The sequence below is a fragment of the Protopterus annectens genome, chromosome 14.part0, assembly GCF_019279795.1.
Source record: "Protopterus annectens isolate FY-2018-M chromosome 14.part0, PAN1.0, whole genome shotgun sequence".
In the NCBI taxonomy this organism is placed as follows: domain Eukaryota; kingdom Metazoa; phylum Chordata; order Ceratodontiformes; family Protopteridae; genus Protopterus; species Protopterus annectens.
Window position 1 is genome coordinate 843,485,172 of NC_056748.1, and position 24,201 is coordinate 843,509,372.

Sequence of the window (24,201 nt, forward strand, 5' to 3'; positions counted from 1 at the left end):
TCATGTGGAGAGGTGCAGGCCACCCACATGATAAATTATCGTCTCACTGCAAAGATATAAAAGCGTAAGGATTGTCTTTTGCTTCCCCAATGCAGAGGGCAGGATAGCCTGCACCATTTGAGAAAAATATACAAGCCAATCTGCAAATATACTAAATTAACAAAAGGTATGCCTTCCCATAAGCAGGTGATGTAAACAACTTGACATATCAGCATTGTGGTGCAAATATCCTTGACTTTTTGTAGATGCCAGAGTAGTTTGTCAATCATCTATACTAGTCTCTACATAAAGCCGAGTGTAGTCTCCCCCATGGCTGATATACTTTGCCAGTCAAAAGTAGTGCAGTATAGAGGCATGTAGAGCAAATACATGCAGTCAGTTTTGGAATATGAATTTGGTGAAGTATTGAATGCAATTTCATCAGTGCTGTGCTATTTAAGCTATATTGTGGATATTATGGAAGTGACACAAGTATTGGGTCTACTCTTCCTTCACTGTGAGCAGGTCTTCATGTGGGTGTCTGACAAACAGCATCACAGAGGGTAGTTGGAAATACCTCTTGCAACATACACTGTGGAGACAGGCCAACAAACTGGGGGTGGTTGTTCCAGACATGGGAACAGAATATCAATGACATGCTTTATTGAGACAATGGACTGTATTCTGATTGGTGGATTACTTGAATAATTAAGCTAATGGGGTATATAATGAGATGGTTCATTTATTGTTTGCATCTGATGAAGTCTTAGCAAATTAGACGAAAACACTGTGTGTCGAATTGCATTTGTGTTTGAATTGAGTATTAAACCAGCTTTGGAATTCTATCATTGAGACGACTATTTTCTTTCATCTGTGGTACTTATTTTGTTTGGTTTTGGAATATAAATATTTGTTATAATGCACTTAAAGAAATGGATACAGCAGTAATGGGAACAGTGATTGATTTTGTTAACTAAATCGATGTCTTCAGGTACTCCAGTTTGGTTGCCAGCTGGGATGCATGTCCTTGCTTTATCTGTATGGATTTGGAGGTCCTCCAAACTGCCTGTAAGTGGGTGTACATTCTACAATAGATTAGCATCTTGTCTGTTGTTGTTTTTTCTGCCTTGCTTCCAATGGGTGCCTGCATTGGCTGTGACTCTCTGTTGGATGTACATTCTATAACAGATTAGCATCTTCTCTGTGATCATTTATTTCTGCCTTGCTTCCAGGTACTGAAGAGTGAATGAATGTTTTATTTCATCAGCTGCTGTTGACAAGCTGCAAACCATTTTGAAAATGTGTTGCATACCCTGAATAGATGTGTATAGCCTATAGCATGACTGCAGTTTTTGAAGATGCTTACAGAAGACTTTTATGTTTTAGGCCTTCTGGCCTTCTCAACAGCAAATGCAGTTGGATGACAGCATGAAAGATTAACTTTATGACCAGTGGCATCATGGGTAGACTCAAGGAAAATGTTGTGGCTTTTCTGGGTCAATATGCCAGAACTGAGAATGGGACATCGCAGTGGGGTATATGTCAGTGGTGGTTGGTGACTTCAAATCAAGGGGGGGCTGCAGGAGACATCTGAATGGGTGGGGTCAATGGGAAGGGGTGCGGCCAACTAGAAAGGGGAGGAGCTATGCTCAAAACCACAAAAACTGTAACTTTAATTAAATACGCTGCCCTGGGTGCCAAACCGTCATTATGAGAGTCCAATCAAGACAAAATGAAGTATAGAAGAAAAAACATTTCAGTGCATTGGCTGCATGACAGCTTACTTAATATCTAGATGGAAACAAAAAGGTTGTGAGGCATGAAAAAATAAATTACTTTATAAATACATTACTGGAATGCCAGTCAAAATCAAGTATAAGAAAAACAAGCAGCACTCAACTCCAACCACTTCTCCTTGCACTGCAGTTCTAATTATAATTTATATCCAACCTTGTTTAAGTGCCAAGTAACATGCTGAAATTAGCAATCTCTGTGATACCCCACTTGTAAAAATTTTTCTTATCCAAAAAGACCTGCTGCCTGACAACAACTATCTACTTGTTTCATGGGGAAAACATGATCAAAGTAAAAAAATGAAAAGCAAACAAGAAACAAGCTCAAGGTACATTGCTTAAAGGATTACTGCACAGGTTATGGACCACACATGATAGATTGGCATTCTGTTTAGTTTACAGGTAAAGCCTGCAAAGATGACTGCAAGTCTCCAACAAATATAATGAGTTTCTTAAAATAATGTAACCCTGTCCTTTATTACAAATACTGTCATATGCATTTTAATACCCAAGGCTTATACGTTATCTAGTTATGTAAGTATTCTCTGCATGGCAACAACAGAAAGGCTTTCAATGTTGGCAGTTCTTTAACAGTATGCTTATTAAAGCTTATCTGCATCTTACAATCTCAGACAAGCTTACCTGATGGTCATTAAAGCATTGCTACTTAAACACAGAGCAACAGGCACTTCCTGAATAATAATGAGCATAAATCAACAATATAAAAACATGACAGAAGCCAGAACATTCTGAAAAATCAAGGACAGATGAAAAACTACTGTAGTACTTGTGTGTACCTTGGATGGGGGGATACTCTGCACATTTACACTGCATAACTGCTCCTTGCCTTGCTTTGACACATCTAGAGTCACTACATGGGGGAGTTGGGTGCAACAAGTATGTCACAATTTGAAATGTCTCTGGCTGACTGTAATGGCCCTGATACATTTGTCATACTTCTCAACCTCAGAACCAGAAATCTGGACAAAGCCATACACAGAACTGGGACAAAGGCCCAAAAATAAGGACAAGTTTTAAATATTTCTCTTATAAACTTAGAAGATAATATAATAGAATAGTAGGTCTTGCATTAGTATGAATTTTCTTAAGGGTATGAAATCTGAAACTCAAATGTCTGTCATTTTCTAACTTCAGCCTTTAATGATTTGCCACTAATTTGCCAAAAAAACACAATTTTATGAAAAATGGACCAAAAATGTGATGCAAACATATAAAATAGCCACACAATACAGCTGGGAACCTGTCAAAGAAGGGACACTTTTTTAAATATTAGTACTGCTAACTTGAGCAGCTGACAAAATAAAAGCATCTACATACATTTCTGAAATAAAAGTAATCTATAACTCTGATTATTACAGTTATTTATTAATTGTAAATCCTCTACATTTTCTTCCAAAATTGCCATTTTGCGGAGGGATTATTAGGGGAGGAGCAATATTTTGAGCCAAAATCGGGCACAGTTGAGAGGTTTGGATATGCCTAATTCTATAAAACAATTTATTTGCACATACCTCTCAACCTGCTAATGTAGGGTTGGGGGAACATATAAACAGTACTAAAATTGCTCTTATACAAACTGAGACAGTTGATAAACAGGTCTTGCTTTAGCATGCATTTTTCTGAAGGTTATGAAGTCTGAATCTCAGTGTCTGGCATTATTTTGTGACTTAATTCCTAAATGATTTGCCAGAAAACCACAAATTTTATGAGGAACAAACCAAAAATAAGAAGCAAAAATCTATTAATTCCCTGAAAATCTGGACAGGTGAGATGTATAGTTCAGCCAGGGCTGTCTTTGAGTTTGCCACCCTTCCCCCTCACAAAATCATGGTAAAAAGAAGCCTCCCCCCTGCAGCCATTCCAATGAACCATTACTTGGCTATTTCACCCCATTTACCATAAACACTAATGTGCATACTGCTTTACCTCTACGATGATTTGGACTTCATTTGAAAGTTTTATTTTGCATTTTACAGCACAAACACTAAGACATCTGCTAAACAAAGCAATGCAGTCTCACAACGAAAACAGACTTAGCATTAAAACTTCTCTGCCCTTGAAACTCTCATTCATTGAAACAGCATTGAAACCAACATTCAAAGAAAATACATTTGGCTAGTGGCAGATAAAGATTAACTTTGGGCTATTTTCAAATGATAGGCCCCTTGAACACAAAACATACATGTGTTCTGTGATGCACCTCCCTGATTGCATTAAATTATATTCCTTGTATAATACAGTACATTTGCAGGGTGTTTTAAATGTATTGTTTTGAACATTTTTCGAGTAAACAATGAAACAAAATGCATGCACCAATAATGACAAAACTGCCCAGCTAGGAACATTTCCATCATAAAAGTCTATTCAAATTTCTACAATCCACCAGTATCAGTAAATATGCACAATCTCTGCAGAAGTAAAAGTCATCTAAATAATTCCACATTAAAAAACATATGTAACTAATGAAGAGGTTGCTGCTAGCAAACAACTTTATATTTCATTGTTTCATCTACAAATAAAGTGCCTGTTGCTCTTGAGGAATAAATTGCCTATATTACATAAAAAAATGATAAGCTAGTAATATTGAAATAGGGAATAAATGGCAAATAACGGACAGGTTCATAGTTACTAGGTATCTTTGCCAAATAGGACATTCTCAAGATGGCAGCATCCACCCCATTTACAACACAGTACAATATCAGCAATGCATCTACATATTGTGGGAGTAGAACCCACAGCCTTCTGCATCAAAAGCAAGTACACTACCTGTTGTGCTATTAACAATGCAAGCAGTCTTAGCATAAGCAGCACTAAACTTCTCTTCCCTCTGCAGCTCTCAGCTCCTTGTAAAATCTACTTGACACTCGGCTGTATCTCTCAACTTTGCAGCACAAGAAATCTGGAAAAAGCCAAAATGTATTGGGGAGGGACAAAAGCCCAAAAACCAGGGACACATTTTAAACATTGTTGGTATAATATCGGAAAGTTGCTAGAATAAAATGTTGTGTTACCACCATGCATTTCATTGCCAAGCCTTGAACCCAGGACCCTGTGCAAAGCAGTCAGAGTAACATACCACCATGCCAAATCAGCTGTTTTATGAAAGCGAGGAAGACTGAAACTTAAATGGCTACCATTTAATGAATTCAGTTCTCACCATAGGTGTCAACCCCTTAGCACAAAACACATGGACAAACCCAGTAATGGGGAAATACAGCCCTCACATATATTCAATGAATTCAGTTTTCACCATAGCTCGCAACCTTAGCACATAAAACCAAGATGAAGCCAATAATGGGGGACTACAATCCCAAAAATAGGGACAAATTTCAAATATTCATCTTATAAACTTAAACAATTGCTAATAAAAGGTTTTGTGTTACTATGTACTTTCTGAAGAATATGAAGTTTGAAATTCAAATGCCTGTCAATTTTATTTATTTAACATTTGTTAACCAGAAAAGTCTGACTTGGAACAAATCCAATTTTCAGCAGAGGCCCAGAGAGAAATACTGCAGACATGTCTTTGTAACATGGGAGGACACCAGAGCAAACCCATACAAACACAGGGAGGACATGCCGACTCCACACAGAAGGCACCCCAGCCAAGAATCAAACCATAGAATCTCTAGCTGTGAAGCAATAATGCTACCACTGCACCATCAACTATTTAAGGAATTAAAAACTCAGGAACCACAGATTTTATGAGGAACAGAACAGAACTAAATATGAGGCAAAAATCTGCAGAGGTTTCACAAATGGTGGTTGGTAGGGAATTCAGGCTATTGTTACCTGTACCCAAGGTACAGGGTTCAAGCCTGAGGTATTCTCTAACCACCACCAGCAATCTCTCTAGCCACCAGTATAAACCAACTGGGGCATTTTATACACACACACACCTTCTTTATCCTGAGTCTCCAGTACCTGCAATCCATAGCTTTCTCCTTCATCCTGAGTCTCCCATACCTGCAATCCTGCATCCTGAGTATCCCATACCTGCAATCCTAATGGTAAATCTTCAGTTTTTTCCTGCAATCAAATAATCATATTGGTAAACCCATAGCTTCAGTAATCCTGTGTTTGCACCGGAATGCACACTTCTGGTTTCTCGGCTCTTTCCTGGGAACATTCCAAGACTGCTGACTCTGCAGTCTGATCCCCTTCTAGTCTATACGGTTAGCACTGCATAGACTTCTGGGAATCAGCAGTCTGCTTCCTTCTTCCTGAATCCAGACTGGTAAGACAGCAGTCCGGATTCACTTTGTATGTAGGATTTGTAGGACTGTACCATTTGTGGTTCACAGCTGGGGGGGGCTGCAGTCCTGCAGTCCGATATCACGAACCACCACTGGTATATGTTCTCATCTGAATGGTCATGAGAAGATAGTGCAAACCAGTCAAATGTGGATCACTTTCATTTGGGGACAGGACTGACAAAAGGATCTGTGATACAGCTGTCAAATGAAGCATCATGAGAAGTAACCCCACCAGCACTGCATCTTAACTTGAGCAAGCTTTCATCTCTAAAGACTGTGTATTAAATATGAAATAACAGAATCGACAATGCATAGTACATATGTGCATTACTCAGGAATACAAAAAAAAAAACATTCCAAATCTGAGATTTGATACAAGCTTTTGTAGTGCTTTGTAGTGTTTAATAATGTTAACATTTTTCCCCTAAATGTTATGCCAGCATTGACAATATTGTGCACTATAAGAAAATTTCATGTTTCCTTAACTTTCGTGTCTTCATACCATGTAAACATTATTCCAGCTAGTTGTATCTGAACATTAGGGCCTTGGCCTTACTTCTTAGGAACATTGTCTGCTGGGTCAATTTGTTCTTTAGGGACATTTTCTTTTCTCTCTTGGTTGTAAAGGTGCTATCCCTGCATACTCTAACTAGGCCTGCCAGCTGTGTGTGCACCCACTTTTCTTGTTCTTTTAAATTTGGCTTTCCAACCTTTACTGTAACATGTATATAACATTTTTTGAAGTTATTAGTTCTTTTAGCACAGTAGTCACTTTAAGTATTTGTACTGAAGGTTTATAACAGTGACCATTGTCTTGTGTCTTGCCTAAAACATGGCCCATCTCTCCAAGTCGTTATACAAAGTTACAATTCTGTTGTAACTATAGACTGTACTAATCATATCTACTAAATTAGCAACATGCCAATAGCTTGGTAGTGTTCATATTTTTCTTGGCTTATGACTATTTATAGCTAATGGCCTGTAATTAAAATTCTGGTATCTAATGTAACAGATCATTCTGCAGCAATTTCAGCTTTTAAGTTGTATAGATTTATTTGCTGATCATTGTGATTTGCACATTTTATAGATTTATTTCCTGATTTATCATTCTTTTACAACAGTTGGAAATGTATGGCATGTTATTTCTTGCTATCCTTTATGAAACAAACTAGGTCTAGCATTTTTGCTTTATTCTTTCACTTTTGATGTATTTCCTTAAAGAATTACTCTTATGGTGCATAACTAGACCAGGGTATGAGTGATGTGTCACTCGTATGTGCAAACTACAAAAATATATATGCATATTTCTTACCAGTTTTATTTTCTAATTCTTTGTTCAACTAATGGTTTGAGTCTTTAAAAGAAAAAGAAAATTTAGTGTGTGTCTGTGTGGTATGTGAGTTGACTGACTGCTTCTTAAGAACCTGTGAATTTGCCTCAGTTTACACTGATGATGGTATACAGGTTCATTGTTTTCTACTAAGCTTACAGCCCAAAAGACTATTGAAAAGTTCAACCACATTACTCAGTACTTGTGGAAGATTAACAATGTACTCCTTTCGTACTTCTCAGCTGTCCAGATTTTCAAAGAATGTCCAGAGTTTTGCCTCGTATTTTTTGTCTGTTCATAAAATGTGTGGTTTTCTGGCAAATCACTGGGATGATCTGAGGATTGAAGTCAGTAAATGATGACATACATTTAAGTTTCAGACTTCATATCCTTTAGAAAATGTATGTTAATACAAGCCCTCTTACTCTAGCAACTTTCTAAGTTTAAAAGAGCAGTAATTAAAATCTGTCCCTATTTTTGGGCCTTTGTTCCCCCATTTTGTCAGGCTTTGCCCAGATTTCTTGCACTGAGAGGTTGAGATGTATGCCTCCATTAAGTGCCCCCATTACCCCAGATGAAAATTTGCATTTACCTATACAGTCACTCAGATTGGTTTTATAGTCTTCTATGAACACACACTGCTTTATACATAAAGGCAAGCTGTTCCATAAATGGGGAATATGATGGCTTAGGTACCAGTCATGGCATTTGGTGAAGCTGATATAGTCATATATATTTGGGTTTCTAGGGCAAATGTTTGCTTTAACACTGGTTCTGGTTAGATGAAATGTTTAGATTAATAGGTCATTTTTGACATGGAAGACTAAGCAGAGATCATCTCTCACAAGTCTATATGACACGGAGCAGCGGGCAGAGCTTTTAATCTATCATAGTAGCTAAGAGCACTGATACCAGAGGTCTCTCAAGTTGGTTTAGTTGTTTAGAGAAGACAATGTCAAATGAGGCATTATATTAAAGGACAGGACTAATAACGCCTGTGTCCATTGAGGAGAAGCCATGAACGATAATCTGTGTAAGGTAGAGTGATAAATTCGGATTGTTCTTGTTTCACTGGCATTAGATTGCAATTCAGGGGTTATAATTGAAGTAGAAAGTCGGACCAGTTTAAAAATATTTATCTGTACAAAAATGCCATTTGAAAAACAAAATTATTGATCCAAGAGTGGGACAATCTGAAAGGAGCAGGTTAAGCCAGAGTAGGAGAGAGATGGGCTCCACATGTGGTACAGTGGATCCACTCCAGGTGGACAGGGAATGCTAATGATATGGGGCCTTAGGAGAATGGGAGTGGTTTGTGGGTGAATGTGGAAGCTAGACTGACGAGTTAGACAAGAAAGGATGTTGTGAGGGTAGTGATGAAGAGGCAATAGAAGAGCAGTTTAAAGGATAGGGTGTAAAATGGTAAGTGAGTGAAAAACGGAGGGTAAGAGGACATGGACAAAAGTTCTCAGAGGAGTACAAGAAAGCCATGAAAGGGAAGACAGGGAAGAGAGTCCATGATGGGGGAGACAGGTACAGAAAGCAATAATTGTCACTTAGTGAAGGTGTATTGGAAATAGAGGTGGCCATGCAGGGGACAATACAACAAGCAGTACAGGAAACATTGAGTATGGAGGAGCTGAGCAAGAAAGGGATTGAGCTCTGAGAATTCTTATAGGAAAAGTGTAGGATTTATGGATAAGTTAGCAAGTGAAGTACACTTAGGGAAGCACAACACAGACAATAAAGTGTGTGTGTGTGAGGGGGCAGATGTATTGGTACTCACGGGGAAAATGCTGTGGATAGGAGGGGTTAATAGCATGTGTAAGGAAATGAAGGAGGGGACAGCCATCACAGAGACAAAGACTGCATGCAGCAGGAAGTGAAAGATGAAAAGCCATAACTGGAGTGCAGCAGATGGCTCTGATAATTAGAGATTCAATTATCAATGATGTTAAGGACAGGAAAATGGAGATCAGACTATGGCAAAATCAGACTTATGGCTTAGACGTTGGAGGAGGAGACTAAAGTGGTCATTAAAATGGAGCTGTGGTTCTAGAAAGTGAGAGCAAGGTGGCCACAGATAGATACCAAGACATGGGGTGAAGACAGCATTCTCAGTTGTGTTGTGTGGCAGCAGCCAGGACACTGAACAAGGAGAGAATTAGGAAGTAAATCAACTGACTGTGGTGGTGAACAAGGGAAGGTGGACTTAGGACAGGTAGGAGAATGGGGGGACCTGGCACCAAGATCAACTTTCTGCCATGGATAAACGCTCTTAGAACTAAGATCAACTTTCTGCCATGGATAAATGCTCTTAGAACTAAGATCAACTTTCTGCCATGGATAAACGCTCTTAGAACTAAGATCAACTTTCTGCCATGGATAAACGCTCTTAGTTCAAAAGGAGCTGTGGTGCTTAAACCTGGGAAGGGAAACTGTATCTCACTGACTGAGCCTTTAAAGTAATATGGAAAGCAAGGGTTGTCAAAGAAGCAAAAGATGTGATGGGTATTCAAACAGAAGACCAAAAAAGCTATACAAAACATATCAAATGCTTAAACAAGGGTGACTCAGCGCAATTAAAGGCAATATTAATATTCGGTGTAAGTAGCTTATTTTGGAAGTTTGGAAAATGTAAGAGGTAATGCAGGAGAAGAGGGCAGACATTGTCAGAGTTACAGAAATATGGGCCAGTGCCGATAAGGTTTTCAGCATGGAGGTATCTAGGTATAATATAATGTTCAGGAATCACAGAGAAGTAGGGGATGGATGGATGTAGCAAATTGCACAACTGTGCCTTAAATGTATGGTCTAAGAAGTAACAGCTCTCAGTGAGGGTGAAAGGGAGCTGGCATGGTTATAGGTTCATAGGTGTTTGCTAGGCTAATGACCCCAAGGACCTTTTTAAACCTAGCCAAACATAAATCTCTGACAAATTCTGGAACCCTGGCTAAGTGTAAGCAGGGTCCTGGGATGTGAAACATTTACAAGCAGGGGCTTGGGAGATGAACCATTTACAGGCTGCCTATGTCTATTAGGGATGTAGGTGTCAAGCCAGGGATGAATTTCCTGTTCCCCATACAATTGTTCAAGTTTCAATTGAATTGCATTAGGGAGGAATTCTGCTTTACATGGATGGGGGGGGGGGCTGTTCCAGAGAAGGGATAGTCTCTGGGATACATACCTGTCTCTGCAGCAGGTCCTATTTATATCACAGACTAGGTTTAAGTCTTTAAAATGGTTTGTGGATATGCAGGAGGTTCATCAGGGGACTGGCAATGGCTTGTATGCCAGCATAGATCTCCCATAAACGGCCTGTAGGAGACAGAATACAGGGATAGTACTGTCTGCATAGGACATATTACTTACACCCTGTATTCTTTTAGACAGGAACCTCTATTGACAATCCAGTTGTTGGATATGCCTGGTTGGGTACATACCAAAGGGGGCATTGTGCTCAATGATAGATTTGATAAATGCTGAATACAATGGAACAATGACTTCCTTGGTCCTGGATGCCGCACCTCTGTTTATAAGTTGCGCTACATAGAATGATTCCCTCACTACTATACACACATGATGGTGAAAGGTGAGACTAGTGTTTGTGTGTGTCCCCAAGTTCCTGACATCTGGGTCAACTCTTAGGGATACATTGTCAATATGATAGTTACCAGGGCTGGATGACTTCCCGAAGGAAATTATTATGCATTTTGTGGCATTTAGTTTTAGTTCATGGCTCTGGCACCAGCTGCTTGTCTGTGTCAGCCCTTCTTGGGGAACATTTGTGTCAGTGGGTGATTCAATGACAACTTCTAATTTGCAATCATCTACAAATGTAGTCTTCAAGAGGCCATTGACATTGGCCTTGCCTTCAGAGAAGCAAATGCCAAAAAGGAGCAGTCCCAGGACCAATCCATGAAGGACTCGACTTGTGAATGGAGTCTTTGTAGAGGTGGATTACCCAGTTCTATCTTCCTGGGTCTTGTCTGTGAGCCAGCTGGCTATCTACCTGGTGACATAAGGCTTTGCACCTAACTTCTTAAGTTTGGCAACAATGCCTGAGTGGGGGATTGTGTCAAGTGCCTTGGTCATTTTGCACTCATCCATTGCTTTTTGACCTTCTCAAAGAAGTCTACCAGGTTCAGTAGGCATGACCTGCACTTGATGAATCCAAATTGGGTTGAGTCAAATTTCTGGAGGTTTCCTATGTCATTATTGATCATTTTAATGATAATTCTTTCAAAGGCTTTGCATATGAGATTATTGAGAATTCTGAGTCTGTAGTTTCCAGAGCTTATAGATGGCTCACCTTTGTGCAGAGGGATGACAGTTGTTCTTCATTCATGAGGTACGAAGCCTGTTTGGAAGTTATAGTTAAATAGCAATTCCAGTGATAGCAGGGGGAGTTATATTTGATGGTATTTCCTGACGGAAGGTAGATGAGGAGAGAGGAGTAAAGCTGGGGCTGAATTTGCCGACCAGAATGTTTACGGTATCTTCTGGCTGAGTATAGGTGGATCCTTTTGCAATGAGCTCTGCACACAATTGTGTATTACCTTTGAGGTTGCAGACATAGCTAAAGAATGCCTTGTGATTGTCCTTGGCCTGGGAGGCCAAATTTGCCTCAGATTTGGCTTTTGTAGACTTTGTCTTTTGAGTTGTTTGCTTAGTTTGATAAAACTGCTTTTACCCTGCAGGGTGTTGCACCTCCTAATTTTTGCCATGATTTTCTTCCTTCTGTTATACAACCTATTGATGATGTGATTCCACCAAAGTGGCTTGTTTTTTTGAGTTAGTTCTGTACTACTTCCAGCTGGATACGGCTACATCTATGCAGCTATTAACATGCTTGTATAGGGTTTTTTGTGAACATTTCTGGTTAAGCAGCAATGTTCTCAGGTTTTATGTGGGCTTGAAATTTTACCAGGTTATCACTTAATAGTACAAAGTTAACCCTAGAGTAGTTTCTGAATATTCCAGGGTTAGCTGGAGTTGCAGGTTTTATTTTTACTTTAAAGGAGACCATTTTGTGGTTTGACCTTACCAGAGAAGACATTACACTAGGGGGTGTGCAACACTCTCCTATATTAGTGAGAACCAGATCCAGTATGGTTGCACCCTTGTTGGTGTATTGACAGTCTGGTCCAGGGAGTTTGTGTTCACAAAGTCCAGGAATCTCTGTGACTGTATGTTTGGTGTTGTATTTCCCAGTTAATAGTGGCATAATTAGTCGCCCATGAATGTGGTATTGTGTTGGATGGAGAGTTTTTCCAATAACTGTAAATATGTGGTATGGGTTTCCTGGGTCATACAGGGGGACCTACATAGGTTGAAAGGAAGGGGTACTAAATTTTGCCTATGTTGATTTGAACATGGAGAACCTCAAATTCATTGTCCTGTTTGGCCAGCCTTGAGGTATATTTATTTTTGATGTAACTTGAGATACGTCCACCTTTAGTCCGTATCTGTGTAGTATCTGGTCTAAATGTGTGGGAGACATTATAACTTTCCACTGTTGGTGTGCTTTCCATGACTTTAAACTAAGTCTCAGTGACCACACACACATCAGCCTTTTCTAGGATGAAGAGAGCTTCTTGAGAGTAGAGTTTTTTGTTTAGACTCCTAGCATTGAACAAATATGTCAGAAGTACTTTCAGTTTGGCGTTACCTAAAAAAGGCACTATGGGGGAGGACAATGTTTTAGGTAATATTCAAAAGCCCAGATGGGAGAGGTACAGACTATCTATGGCAAATCAGCCTTGTGTGTTGATCATCTCCTTCAATACTGAGAAATATTGCACCCCCTTAGAATGACACCAGAAACTAAGCCAATTATGAAAGTCAGTCATCTTTTGTTCATGTTGTGGCATCATGTTTGAAGGTAAAATGCTGCCCAATGCTAAACTCATACCAGCCTGGGACACATATTCCAAAAACTCCATGATGTATCTCTTCATATAGTCTAGGGAGGTATGTCTCAGGTCATTTACACCCACATGGATTATGACTGAGTCATATTGGTACGTGTGGCCCAATGACCTGAGTGGGTGCATAATGTGGTGGATCCTGGCCCCTGATAATCAACTGATGCTACTTTCTCCTTACTTAGCCTGGTGAGATGGACATCAGTGTGTCTCACAATGGAATCTCCAGTGACTAGACCCGTGGTGGCTTGTCTTATGGACTTAGACGTAGAAACTCCATGAGATGTAGCTGTATGTGGTGACGTGGATGTTGTTTTGAAAGTGCATTTGGGGGTGCTGACGGTGTTTGTGTACTTCATCTTGGAGGTCTTTGTTGTTTACGAAGGTTACATTTAAGTGCCTCAGCATATATAGGTTTGTGTGTTTGCTTTGAATGTGTGTGATGGGTGCAGTTTGTGTACTGCTGACTACCTTATTGACATTAGGAGTACTTTTATGTGAGAGCTTTACCTCCAAAGACATTGTCTAAATACATCTCTCACATACCATATCAGTTTGTTTGAGAATTAACTGGTTGTTAGTAAACATGAGGCAATTTCTAGATTGCCTACTGATACACATATCCACCAAGCTGGTAACAGAGATAGTGAGAAAGTTCATATCCATGGCAACAGACCCTTTTTATTGATTAGACAGTTGGAGTAAGCACATAAAATAGTCAGAACCTAATTACGTGCACGGGCAGTTAAAGTAGAGGAAGGTTGGGGGGTAGTGGTGTAGTGACAGTCTGTCACTCAAGACAAATTAAGGCAGGAGGAAGAGACATTGGAGAAGGGAATAAAAGAAATGAGGAGGTAGGATTACAATTATTGTGAATCAAATCCATCAGGAGTACCCCCGTAGATTGCAAGCTCTGAGACAGAGAAAGAATGGAATTTCACAGACTTGTCAGACCATCCTGCAGGATTCAACTAACTTATGTGGGACTGTGTAAGAAAGAATAGAACTCTGACTGTGATTTGAATGTGTGTGTGTGTGTGTGGGGGGGTCAGAGATGTCCAGGTAAAGGCACCACTTAGTTATAGTGATTATGCCACTGGATGGTCTAAAGTGTGTATGTCAGGCTAAGAATGCAAGGATAGAGATGATGATGTGGAATTCTAGAGGTGTGCAGTGTAGAGATCTAGGGAGATGGTCAAAGACAAGCTAAGGAGACCACTGATAAACTTGTGAATAAAATATGGCAATAAGTAGAGATGCAGTGTTTTGGGGCAAAGGTTTTGGGAAGATGGAAAAAAATGATAAAGAAAGAAAATGACAGTGTGGCTACATAGGAAGGTGAAGCTAGTAATTAGGACATGATTAAGGACATACAAAGGGGGTAGAGTGTGAGTGAGGGATGGACAGACACTGCACAAAGAAATAAGCAGAACAACAACAAAGCAAGTGAGGGCACCAAAGACATAATCTAAACATAAGTGGACAGGATGATAGAAGAGGATACCTCACATCTGCCTTGAGAATAGAAAGCAAGGGGTGTCATGGGGAATATACATGTGGCGGGGGGGGCTGGAGAATAGTAATAGAGACTGGGATAGAAAAGGAGGTTAAATGAAAACTGGCTATTTTAAGGCAGGATATAGTAAAGCCACCAGATGGATTGCCGCCCTGGGTGCTTAGGAATCTGATCAGTGTGCGAGAAGGCCAGGGTGCCAATTTTGAGTGTGTGAGGCAGAATAGTGATTGATACTGTGTGATGACTAATGTGCAGTTCCAGGATTGCTGTATCTTTGAGGAAAATAGAAATCCACAAGATACTGCAAACTCTGAGTTTATAATATAAACGTAGAGAGGAACTTGGGGGCTAAATTACATTTCTAACAGTTATTGTTGTTGAGGGTGATTCGTTTCCAATAATTGCACGTGTTGGTGACTGAAGATAGAACAAATCCAGCAAATTATTTGCCTGTTTCCTAGCAGTGACAGGAAAATCCATAGAGAGAATCCTGAGGAAAAGGGTTGTTGCTGTCCTATAGGTTAGCAGTCTCCAGAACAACAGCCACCAAAGATTGTTGGTTAGAAAAAATTGTCCATCAAACTCGATACAGTTTTATGACTGGTTACTGGAGAAATTAACAATGATTACCAGTAACTGTGGTGTATCTGGACTTCACCAAGGAATTTAACATAGTTACACATGGTCAGCTGATAAGAAAAGTGGAGGGGTAGGACTAGGGTCATGACTGAAGGCCTGGGCTGCTGCATGGCTGAAGGGCAGGATACAGAGGGATAATGTCAGGAATAAGATGGCTGAAGAGCAGGATACAGAGGGATAATGTCAGGAATAAGGAAACTGACCTAGACTTTGCAAGGGTTGGTTCTGAGTCCAGCACTCTGTAGTGGTTCATTACAGTGATACCTGAGGGGAGCAATGAGTTATGTCAGTTTTCAGTTGGTCAATTTTAATGTTGTTCTGTATTACATCTAACTTGTTTGTTCCATGTATGTAGAGGAATGTTAAAATGGATCATCTGCAAATGTGTTTGTGTTTTGTTTGTGTGCGGTATTTGGGTGTGGGGTGAGTTACTGACAGCTGGTGCAAAATCTGCATCAGTGGGGTAAGGACATTTTTCTTAATTCCCCACTATTGTGTGATCTTGGAGTTGTATATATAATTAGCACAGGGTGCAGGTGGCAGTGGGGGTGGGTTGGGGGGTGGGGGCGAGGGTAGGATCTTGCTCCTTGCAAAAACATTTTTTTCCTTTTCTTTTTTTTTTTTTGATGATTTATATTAATTGGCTTGAGATAACGAAATTCTGAATTCATGAATTTCATTATTTCAGTATAGACCCATCTGGGATATACAGAACAGCATTGATTTCTTTACAGATAGCGCTGAATTGCAACATTGCAGAATTCAAAGAAGATTTGAGAAGGCTGGCCAGTTGGGCAGAAAGAGGTGGCAGACGTGCTCAGTGTAGACCAATGTAAAGTAGTGCATCTGGACCTTGATATTCTGCATGGTATCTTGTGCTGTTGGTTATGTGTCATGCATCATGTAGGCTTGATTTTACTTATTCAAAGTGTGAAGCCTAAAATAGTTCAAAGGCTTAAACAATGTTATCAAGTTGCAGAACATGTAAACATAATCATATTTCAGCTTCTCTTAAAAGCTTCATATGCACAGTAAAATCTGTCCTGTTTGTCATACTCCGTGCCTAAAAGCAGTGACACCCCCCCAATCAAAAAGTATGTATATAAAAATACATTTAAAATAAGTATTAAGTCATGCCAAGCGAAGTCAGATGAGAAAATACAGTTAAAATGCAGCTCTCTATATAACTAAATATAATGCTTTGCTGCATCTTGGTGTGCTGTAACCTTGCCATGCAGATGCATTGCTTTAGTCTTCTTGTTATTGATGGATTAAAATTAATCCTAACATTATCTTAATGTTGTTTTCTGTAGAGGATAATGCATGGATGGTTGTTAATATCTGAGCTTTATTCATGATGAGAGGTCACTTGGGTAACACTATAATCCCTGATGGCCTTAACTCAAGAGGTTTATAGCGAGCTGTGTACAGTATGAAAAATAATATCAACTCATTTATTAAGCAGTGTTAGGCCATTACCTTTTATAATGCAGAGACCTTTAAACATGCACTGTTTTTCTTTGACAGATTTAAAAAGTTTGAAACAGTATGACGGGGTACACTTTTACAGAGCATATGGCTCTTTGATTTATAGGAGGATCCAAGGAAGTTAATGCAGATGATTAAGGCTGTGAGAGGTTAATGAGCTGCTTCTTGTAGTACAGGGTTCGATTCCTTAGCACTCATTTGCCTTTTGAGTGACTTTGAGCAAGTCAGTTAGACAGTGCTCTGGGGCAGTGGTGTCCTGGATTGCAAGCTTAGAAACTATCCATAAATCTATGAACCTGAAAATGCAGATATCTTTACTCATCTGCAGTCTCTTAGTGGATGAAGACACTTCAAGAACAGTGATGTCTGGATAGCTGCTACAGTTTTGACTAATATGTATGTCATGCATTATTTTGGCCATGTGGTTTCTCTGACCTGGTTTACAAAATATTCTTTACTGTTATTGGCAAACCATGCAATGCTATGTTTAGTAGAATATGACAAAATCAAACTCACGATACTATGTTTCTAAGTATGCCTAAGCATTCTGGGAAAGTGCATAAGTCATATAATTAGACTGTTACCCTCTGAAATGGAAGCACAATCTTGGCCATAATAGAATGGCACGACATTCCCCAAGGCTTATACATCTTATCTGCAGATTGCTGGATAGCCATTTGTAGTCCAAGAGTAAATTTTAATGTATCCGCAACAGGTTCTATGTACGTTGTCACTATCAATTAATGCTGTAAAACTCCTTTCATCTTGCAACCCCAAATATAAGAAAATTTTCATGGTGGAAAAGTGAAAATACCTTGGCTTTATCCTAACTCAGTCGCTACATTTTGAAACGGATACAAACTTATGTCAGAGGAAATAGCTCACTCGAAGCCATCTGTTGTCATCTTTGTAAAAAAGCTAAACTTGCAGTCATACTGAACTCGAAACTACACACACCAAAACAAAAACATGGCTAGACTTGCCCTTGCTAAAAATGCCTTCATACCAAGATTTGAATATGCCTTGCCAGTCATTTCTCTCTGTATACCTCCAATAATACCAGCAAAATTCAGACAACTATACATGTTCTGTATAAATTCATAATCCTTTCTCTATAGCTACATCACTATTCCATCAAATTGCAAAAAGTTGGTTGGTTCCGTATCACCGCATGTTCCATCCTTCTGCTATTCTTCCTTCAGTTTAAGATACTGAATAGTAGATTCTGCCTTTGCCACAGATGATAATTGCAAAGTAAAACATCCCTATACTTTTATCAGTCTGGCCAGTGACACTTTAACACTGTTTCAAACTTATTTTGCCACCGGCCTGGTGCAAGCATCTTTAGCAAAAGTATATCATCACACCAGAACTACCTACCTCCAGAGCTCAGACGAAACATAGAATATTTCTCTTTGAGGAGGAAAAACCTCCTTGAACATCTAAAAGAAATATACAAAAAAGAAAAAAAATAAGTAAAATAAAATGTTATATCTTGTTCTGCATTATAAAGGAGCACAGCCAACCATAAACCATATACACTAAGGCATGTATTTTTTTAAAGTTTAGTTTGTATATTGAGATGCACTATAATTTACATTAACATGACATTTATCATGGTTTATTCCTAAATATTTTGGTAAATTCTTTTTTTTTTCTTTTTGTAAGTGGCTAATGTTTAAGCCTGTTATATCAGGCTATTTTTTGCAAGAGTTGAAAGGTGTGATATTACAATCCATGTAGTGTAAGTGAGTTAAGTGTGTGTTTGTGGGGGTTGGGGGAGTACACTTGTGGTGATGGGGAGGGATTTGTGGCTCTGCGCAGATATCTTCATTTGCTATACTGTTGGTCAGTAATAGAAAAATGGCATAATAAGCCCTTGGTAATGAAAACTGCAAAATATAAAGGGAGCCGGTGTTTCTCATTCGATTCACAGGAATTGAGGTTTGGGGACTTAATGCAAGTGTATGGGGAAATATTTTGCAAGTTGTTAGTGCTGGATGGCATGGAATGCTCATTCCAATGAGGAAGAAAGTAGGTCAGAGATGAACTTGTTGATGGAGGCATTTTATAACAGCTGTAAAATAGATGAAATATGATTTCTTGCCCTGATTACTGCAACAATTAGCAAGAACAGTGAGGAATAAGATAAATCTGTATCATTTCACTCTGTTCTTAATACTTACTTTATAATTACATTGGTGCCAGTGTCACATTCTTCCTGATTAAAACATGATATACTGATTTGTGGCTTGCACAAGAGTCCTGTCTGCACTGTGATGAATGCAGGTTCAAATGTAAGTGGATATATCAGATTTGGTCTCCAACAACTTAAGGATTAGTCTGTGTGTATATATTATAAACAACTGTCAAAGATGGCACTATATATTTATTACGTGTATCTTATGAATACATAATTTCTGAGGATGTCACAAGAGACTAAGACACCATAAAATGTCATCAGTGACCACTGAGACAAAGTGCATGTGTTGTGCCACTTAAGTACAGAGTGATGTTATTGTGTGGTAAGTCACTGTACTTGGCAGCATTCTTTAATACGTAACTATATAAATGGTTAGAAACAGCAGTTTACTAATATGAGATGTTTCTTAGGAGGGCAGTTCTGGAGCTATATAAATAGTACTGCATAACAGTATGTGGGTTGCATTGTGGTAAAGTTTCAGCTACATTTTTTTTTTTTAATTAAGAGGTTGAAGGCAGTGAGTGTAATGTTATCTGACTGTCATATGCCCACAACAGTAATACTGCTTTTATAATCTCAGCACAACTGTAGATTACTTAACATCAGTAATTTTTACTCATTTAAAATTTATTTTCTGAGCTGTACTGACATAACATCATAGGTTATGAGTAAAGTAGCCAGACAACTTTCAGTAGTCTTACCTGCCATGTTGTAATTAGCAAACACAAAGTTGTTTTCTCAGTGGTCATTATTAGTATGACATATTTAATTATGCCCCTATGTCTTTAGCATCAAATAATGGTATAGGACAGTTATTCAAATACCACCATAACAAACTCATCTTGTCTCCAAAAATTGAGCCAGGCCTTTTCATAAACATTGGCTGTAGTCCCTTAAAGAGATTGTGTGTTGTTCATCCTAAATTCAAACAGCAGTATGATTTGTAAAACTGAAACACTAATGTTAGGACTGCAGGTGAACAGAATCAAGCAAAATCTCTTTAAGATAATAATGTTTGTGAGGAATAGCAACACGGTGTATCAGTTCTGCTGCACGGTCATGGCAAGGAATGATTTATAGCAGTTTCAGTGCCTGCTGTCATGAGTACAGAACATATAAAGTTTTTTTTTTAATTCATTAATGCTGTGCTTCTCAGCTCTGATAGCTAAGAAAAAGACATTGGTGGAGAAAGGTGAATCAGTACAGTTATGAGCACTACCCCAGTTGCGGATACAAGATCGGAGTCCCACGAGTTACCGCATTGAAATCAGCCTGTATACAGCTGGAAGTAGTATTTGTGAATAGAGTGTGACTGGGGGGGGTGACATTTGCATGTGGACTTTACATAATAAGGCTGCATACATGCCTTATCCACTTGTGTCCTTTTCTTTTTAAATCATGTAAGGCTTCGGTACACTGTTGTATAGCTAACCATCCATACTCCATTGCACACAATGTTTATGAACAACATAAAAAAACAATAAACTACAAATGAATGAAAGGTACCTGTACTGGAAATGCAACACAAAAACATTACAAAACAACATTTTTTCATTATTTCTCTGTGGAGAATAGCGGCTCACCAGTCACTCATACAGAGGTAGCTGTATCATTTGTACCAGCATAAATACTGTAATCCGTATTTGGTCATACTTTCAAATTGCTTTTAAGGGAAACGTAAATCATTTCAGTGAATGGGTGGTCAGTAGATCTTACAAAAACTTGTTCTGATATTGTTTGACCTCAGGGGTGATTATGTTAATTTCAGGGTGAAGAGGGCTTGTCTCTTATATGAGGATGTGGAGGGCTTGTCTCCATTAAGAAAACTGTCTTGCTGACTATGTTTTTCCTTAACAAGTTGTGATCATCTGTGCTTTTTAAGTTTTTTGAGGATGTGTACTGTATCATTGTAATCATCTCTGAGGTCTTGGCACTTTGCTGCTGCATAAAATAGGCACAATGCTCTGTATAGTATACAACCTAGGCACAATGCTCTGTATAGTATACAACCTGCCATGTTGTCATCTAAATGAAATACAAATAATACAGTAACTGATCTAGTCACAAAACATGTATCTGCATACAAGGACTGACACTCCAATGAAATCTGATAAATTGCCAGTGTAATACATGTTAAATGCAAATTTCCACAAAGCAAGACCGTAATGTTTCATGTGTGCGGATTGCTCTTGAGGAAATGGGTACCAGTTTTTTTTACGTAGGAATACACCCCAGATAAATGCTTACAAATAAATTCCATGCAGATACTAGAGCGAAAGAGAGAATCATTGCTGGAGGGATTTATCAAGTGGTTGTGTGGTACTTGCATGTGTACAACACTGCAGTAACTGATTCTGTATATTTGTGGGAAAATGCCATCCCTGGCAGGACTCTGTGTTGCTAGTGTTCATGTGATAAGCACTTCCAATAAACCAAAAGATTGTTCATCCAGTGCTGCTCCTGTCCTCTGCTGACAGTAGTCATGTTACATACACTAGACAGCCATCTTGGAACCACCTTACAAATGATCATGACGCTAATATTCTTTACCCAGACTTGGATTGTCTTTGCATTAGTGCTGTATTAACAATATTAGACATAACGGAGTCATTTGAAAGGAATACAGACATCTCTATAGTTATCATGACTCTTGCTCTTTTCATATCTTCTCAGTAGGAATGTGCTTAAATGGGAAACATGGTGTCTCAGTAGTACAATTTCCACCTCATATCTTGGAGTCTCGAGTTCAATCTTGACTTCAGATTACAGTGTTTTCACTGAGTTTACATGGATTTATCCAGGTACTCTAGTTTTCCTCCAACATCCCAGCAATACTGTTAGTTAACCAGTCATACTAAATTCTGTGTGTATATGCGCGGGCATTTGTATGCATAAGTGCATGTGCACACACACACACACACACACACACACACACACACATACACATACACATACATATATATATATATATATATATATATATATATATATATATATATATATATTAACCTTGCCCTTGTGACCTCCATCATGGGTAAATGGTCCATGGAACATCCCACTTAGTTTGTTAAATGACCAAAAAAAAACTCATAAATAGCAACACAAAATTTTTTACTGTTAAGTGTAAAATATTTGCAGAAGTTATACATAACCAATGTATACGTTCTTCCCTAATTATTTTCCAAATATTTGTCCAGAATCTCCAAATTACAGTAATAAATATTACAAATATTTGCCGCCTTGTTTGAAAACTTCATGTAGTATGCCAGATATCAGAAATTGTCATACATTATCTACTATGAGAACCAATAGCTTCAAACTGTAAAATGGTTTTGCATTACATTTCTGTTTAATTGGGAGTAAAGGTACTTGAGTAAAATTTAGTGCTTCAAAATTAATAAAAACAACAAACAGCAGTTGCATGCATCATTATTAAAAACTCATTTTCTTAATTGGTCTTAATAGATGAAACAATTTTTTTCACATTTTCTGAATCATTAACTTTCATTTACGGCTCTCTTCTCACAGCATACTACATCAGGTGTAGTCATCTGCAAGTGTCTTGAACTTGTCTTTCAGGAGTTCTGAAAATCAGCACAGATAACAAATATACATATGAGGGTGCATACTCAGGGAATAAACAAGAAAAACATGTTCAGTGCAGGAGAGCTATTCCTTCTGCATCCCCATAAGGGGACTGATCCTCCACACCAATGATATCTAAATGCAATATCCCCGAGAACACTATACCTTGAGAAATGAAGTACAGATAGATATAATATTTCTAAACCCTGTAATTGGCTAATAACAAGCTGTAGTTTTAGACTTCACAACTACACTCTCCAAATTAATGAGGTATACCTCTGGGCATGTTTGCTGTGTCTAATTGACAAATGCAGTCCCCTATGAAAAATAACACCAGTTACATTCACTTTCCATAAGTAAATGTTTGCACTCTGGTTTAGTAAACAAAAGTAATTGCATTTGGTATCATAAGAATCTTTTTAAACCTATTTGATCAAATATAGAAAGATATATATGATATGTCATGTAGTACTTGTTCAGAGAGTTGGAGAGCTTGTGTCTTTTTTCTAGAAATTTCACTTCATTGATTTGCAGACTGACTTACTGAATGGAAACCATTTGCAAATCTCATAATCTTCTCACTCTGAGAACATATCCAGACATACACAAGACCATGTAAAAATGACATCCAAACTGCTTTTGCCATTGGGCTGCAAGCAGTTGACTTGGATGTAACATAGAGAAGACCGAAATTATTCTTTCTTGCAGAGTAAAGAAATTGGCTAAATCCAATCTGCTTACCGTAGCACAGCCAGTCAGTCTTCATATTCTTACAACCAGTTTAAATATGTAAAAGTCATTTGTAAACCTCTTCAGTGTTTTAATCATAAGACAGTCAGCATCATGCAAAGAAACATTAGTGCATTTTTGTGTACTTTACAATTTCTAGCATTCTTATATTAGACTCCTCGTGTTCACTGTCTAAAAATGTCTTTAAATTTGAAATGCCTTGCCATTGAATATAGTTTGCTTAATTTATAACATATATCATTCTAAAAATAATGATATTCTTAGCTAACTGGAGACAATAGGTCCAGCTTGCCTTAACTAATACAAACTGGTTAACCATTATAGGTTCATAGGGGCTTACTAGGCTAGCGGCCCTAGAACTCTTAAAAGCCTAGCCATGTCATTCCTGAGTTACCTCAATTGTCCTTGGTTAGATGAACATAATTTGCAGAGCAAGCCTATGATGAACACCGACTACCCCGTCTGTGAAGGACATGAGTGCCATCCCCAGGGTGAATTTGTAGTTTCCTATCCATGTGTTCAGGTTCTGTTTGAATATGGTCAGTGAGGAACTCTGCCTCACATTAATTTAAATTTAGTCCAGAGTACTGGCAATCTCTGGGAGATACATCTTTCTCTCCAGCATATTGTGTTAATGTGACAGTCTAGGTTAAGATCCCTAGAGTGAGTGACTCTTGTACCATTTGACTTGCGGATGTGTAGCATATCCATCAG